This window comes from Anopheles maculipalpis, chromosome X (genome assembly GCF_943734695.1).
Source record: "Anopheles maculipalpis chromosome X, idAnoMacuDA_375_x, whole genome shotgun sequence".
Taxonomy (NCBI): Eukaryota; Metazoa; Arthropoda; class Insecta; order Diptera; family Culicidae; genus Anopheles; species Anopheles maculipalpis.
The window spans coordinates 14,166,181-14,171,666 of record NC_064870.1 but is presented as its reverse complement, the minus strand read 5'-3'; positions in this window follow the sequence as shown (position 1 = coordinate 14,171,666).

The following is a 5,486-nucleotide window of genomic DNA, read 5'->3' as shown; positions in this document are numbered from 1 at the left end:
CGTGATAATTGTACAACAACAACAACAAAAAACTCTTCGGATGATATTGCGTCTTACGGTTTTTGCGCACACGCAGCTTGGTTAATATGGTTAGTCATAGCAAAACCCCTAGAGCAGATGTTAAGTTTACCTTCTTCCTAGTTTTCAGTTTATTTTTGCCACAATTCCACCACCATTAACCCACAAAGATGAATCCGGTTGAAGGTGCAATCTCTTGCCCTCTCTCTCTCTCTCGCTCTCTCTCTCTCTCTCTCTCTCTCTCTCTTTCTCTTTCTCACTCTTCTTCAACAACAGCCATTCCAAAATATATATCCTGCTTATTCTTGTATCTTCATGTGTTTTTGATTGCATCCCTTGACCTCTGCCTTGAATGTTGTTAGACGTTCTGCTACTATCGGATTAAAGGATTCTCGTCACAGTACGAAACATCGACATGGAAGATCCGCAGTTCTCTCCTTTCTATCTAAACATCATCACACGAGAGCTTCATATGCTCCAATTGTATGTCTCTTTTTCGTTGTTGTATCACCTCACTCTAAGCAATCTTTAACTCTTCCGCACTTGTCCCTACACAGATATATGTATATGGTTTAATATGTTGTATGAAGTATTGCATGTGTGTAAATGGTATATAAATCGCCGCTGAGCGCTTGCGTAGGCTGAGAGAGTGTAAGTCTTTTGCGTGTGTCCGTGAGCCGGCCGGTGGACTCCACTCCTCCGACGTCACGATGCAATGCACTTGTGGGGTTATGTCACATTTTTCTTGCTATTGTTAAACAGTAGTAGTATTTAGCTTTAGAACAGAAGGTTATGTTAAAGTTAATGAAAAAAAAAAACATATAGAAAAATGGAAACAAAGAGTAGTTAGAACAAGAGCTATCCTTGGGCAGGACCTCCTAAAGTTGAGCTTGTAGAGGGTTGATGTAATACTGGCCATCACTACCCAGATAGCCTCTGTAAGACTTATGTTAGTCTTCCATTTTTGGTTTGTTCCACAATGAGACTCTGTGGTCCAAAAAGAGACCAAAATCTATAAAAAGCTCTCAACTGTGTGTGTTTTAATTTTGAAGATTTTTACATTTTTCTACCGGTTTTATTTGTGAAAAATAAGAAGGAACAAAAAGTTTTCGTGCATCAGTGTAGTCGAACCAAAAAAATAGCTACAAGTTATAAATAAAAGCCTTCTTCGATTCAAGTACACAAATTTTGAAATGGTTCAGTTTAGATATTGCAAAGAAAGAAACGAAATATTTCGTTTTTATGTTTTTTTTATATCCCTTTTAGGTTATCTGGGTGGCAATGACTAGTGGTAATGGGCGGGTCCGACATCATCCTTAAGCAATCCTTCGGGTTTAGATCTACGGATTATCTAACGATCGACTTAAACGCCATCTTTCAATAGAGTCACATGATCCCTATCACTACTAATGGCTGTATTATAAATTATGAACACAAACAGAATATTCCAAATTATGAAGTTAATACCTACCAAACTCACAGGACATAACTGACAGCGGAAAGATAACAACAACAATACAACAGAAAACAAGGAGAAACCAGACGCAGGCACGAACGAAACAAAATAGAAAGAAACATGCAAGCTTTAAAAAGAATGTGTTGAGGTTAGTAAGGGGACCCAAACGATCCATACGCTTGCATGACCAAACCTAAGACATTTTAAGTCTAAAGATTCAAGCATCTCTCATAAATTGCTGTTGGGTTCCAAGCCATTTTGATTTTCATAGAGCTTTTGCCTTAAATTCCTGGATACGTTTCCTGAAAGCGTTTCCTACCCGTCTAGTCTAATTGCTGAATTGCTTGTCGCCAAAACAGAGACAAATCAAATAAAAAAACCCAGGCTTGCTTAACTAACCGAGGTAAGGTATCAATATCAGTAAAACAATAACAGTCAAACATCTAAACATGAGACTCTGTAGCAAATAGTAATTCCGCTCGATTGTTTTTTTTTATACTCGATCCGAAATTCTAAATGGAAACCATTATAAAAGCACTTTTCCTCCAATTGTTGCTTTTTTACAAATCAAGCTACCGTGTTTCTGTTGCTGGGTGTTTTCTGATGTTATTTTTCATTATTTTAATTTATGTTTTATGCGGTTCCATTGGTTTTTTTTTGCTTTTAAGTTTCAGACCCTGTTTGATTTTTTTGGATTTCTATTTACATCCTTACAATGCTGTATTTTTAATGCCTTTTGACACACACACTCACAAACACATCCTCTTTAATTTTTCTATATTGATCTGGTTGATATTACATTTGATTTCTAATTGTTTTGATATCAAAGATGCGGTAGGCTGTTTATAAATTGATTTGCAAAAGCGCTCTTGCTGCTGAGGTTTATTCCTTTTCCCGTACATTTCAAACAATAACATAACACAGCAACAACAATCAACCCAATGTATATCAAACAATGGGACCGAAAAAGGAAAACAAGAAACGTTGGGCAAAGTCTTCTTTTTCTTCTTGGATCAACGACCAGTAGATCACGTCGGCCATCTAATGGTTTGCTAGACTTTGGAAAAGGTCTAAGCTTGGTAAAAAAAAACAAAATCTGCATGGTTCAATTTAAGCGATACAGTACAGGCCCAAGACTTGCATACAGATCGTAACATGCTTGGCAACAAACAGTCGACTTGAAAAAAGAACAATTGCGACAAGCACAGTTGAGCCAAAGATTTGACCAGCAAGCCCAGGACAAAGGGTCTCGTGTTTCTGTTCGTGATCGGCCCTACGTTGTGATATTCGCGTGAGGTTTAAGTAAGGTACGTAGAGCCGATCGCGAACAGATTCTTAACACTAATCTCGAATCTATTCCTATTTTCATATTTTTCATCATTTCATTAAAAAAAATGCTGCATGTGTGTGTGTGTGTCTTTTCGTTGAATCTACAATCACATCATTTTCCGACTTTTTTGTTTGATTTTTTAATACAATAATATATTTCTATGTATATAACAACCGTTTTTTTTTTTGAAGTGCATACTGCACTTTTCCAAATTTAGGCGCGGCAATTAGCTGTAGAGCAATTATTTGGACCGTGAATTTGCAAGAAGTCTTCGTCCTCTTGTGTGTCCTTGCTTTTTCTGGGCTCTCTAGTCTCTCTATTGCATTATTGATAACCATTTGTCGTAATGGTGTTGTTGGCGGCTTGTGGATGTGTCTGTCTGGTATTATCCAGACAGGTTACAGGTTGCGTTTGATTTTCTTTTTTTTTTTGGTGGTGTTTCAAATTTTTGTTTATATTCGTCGATTCCATTCGATTTATTCCATGAGAGACTTTCACACCAAGACTGCGCTAGGGTGGATGATGAGGGGAGAGAGGATGGAGAAAGGAAAGGTTGGTAGGGAGAGGAGAAAAGTTCGCGCACACATGTTCAGCGAACAAAAACTTAAAGAAAAGAAAAACCTAAATCAAACCCTCTGCGATTTCGTTTCTAGCGCCTTTTGCTCCTCACAAAAGCCTTAGTGGCTTTGTACGCGCGATTTCTCTTATCTTCACTGCTACACTTTCATTTCACTTGAGTAATACATATATGTATAAAAAAAGACCATGCAAATACTTATAATAACACGGGCGCATAGAGGAAATGGGGAAGAAAGCAAAAGTATAATATAGATAAACCTTGATTCCTAATTCGAATAACACTACACAGAACGGTTCCCGTTATCGTTATCGGGCGCGAATTCCCAAAAAAAAACCCAATCAAAATCAAAATGTCCTCACATACGTGTGTGTATGTATGTGTACAAAATTGCTCTGCTACTGCCTTTTTTGTAATCTAACAATGCATACGCAGGGAATCAAAAGTAACTAAACTAATATATTTTGTTTTGCCACCGATCCCAACGGATCTATTTTCTGGACGATATAGAGCTTAAAATACCACCCTAAAGGGGAGATTTGCGAACTTGGATATGGATAAAACAAAAACAAAAATTTGGAAACATGATTACCCACCCCTGCTCTGCGTCTGCCTCTCTCTCTTCTCTCTCTCTCTCTCTCTCTCTCTCTCTCTTTATCTCTCTCTGTGTGTCTCCCTCTTGGGGTCTCTTCTTCGCTCTTATTGGTACAACTATTACTCTCTTCCATTTATTATCTTCCTACAGTGCTTCCTCACCCAGCCCTTCACCTTCAAACCTACGGGAGTTGTGTGTGTGTATGTGTGAAGACACCCCGAACCTCATGTTGCAGCCCTCCCACCCTGTGGGGAATATAGCACAGAGTTGATGGGCCTGGTCATACAAAGCATTCTTGTATACTTAAGTCCAGTGAGTTTTGTGTATGTGTTACAAATACGTGGATATATATATATATATATATATATATATATATATATATATATATATATATATATATATATATATATATATATATATATATATATATATATACATATATATGTATATATACATATATATATATATATATATATATATATATATATATATGTATATATACATATATATATATATATATATATATATATATATATATATATATATATATATATATATATATATATATATATGTTTATATATATATATATATATTTATATATATGTTTATATATATATATATATATATATATATATATATATATATATATATATATATATATATATATATATATATATATATAAACAATCCAAATGTGTGTGTAGGTGTTTATAACAAACAGAGAACCCTTTGATTGATTCTATAGTATACAATTCCTATATAAGTATTGATTCTATAGGATACAAGAACCCCCGATCAATCAAATCACATTCACACACGCACGTGGATGTGAATCTGAGGGAGGATATCGTACGGGATCATTAATTTTGAAAGTAAGATTGGGGGGGGGGGGGGTGGTTGAGGGTTGGAGGTGGTGGTGAAGTTAAGAAAAACAAGTAAAGGCATGACACTGCTCCACTACTACTGCTGCATTTGCTCACATTAACGCGACCGATCCTATTGTATATATATATAGTAGTGTTATAGTAAACCTAACGATTGCCTACCCTTGCTCCGTATGATGTTATTCTCCTACTAAGTATAATTGTGTTGTGTATTTTGCAAAAAAAAATTCTCTCTCTCTCTCTTTCTCTCCCTTCTCGCTGGTATATTGTGTGTTCTGGTTTGCTATCCTCTATGCTGTTAACTTTTGGCGCACGGCACCACCACGTCAAAAATAGGCCAAGGAAGGGTGTTAAAGAAGAAAGTGGTAAAGTGTCTGTATAAATGTGTGCTAGTTTTCTTAAGGTTAGATGTTTGGAGGTTGGGAGGAGGGTTGGATGAAGAGTTGGGGAAAAAGTTGGGGGGAGGGTTGGTGGTGTGCTTTTCTTTTGCAATTTTTTTTTGTTTGCTTGTTTTGCATTGTCTTCTTCCGTCGATAGTTACCTTCTCCTGTTGAAAAAGGAGTTTTTTGCTTTTGATTCGCTTTTGTGTTTCTGTATGTGTTATATGCGGACGTTGCGAGAATCC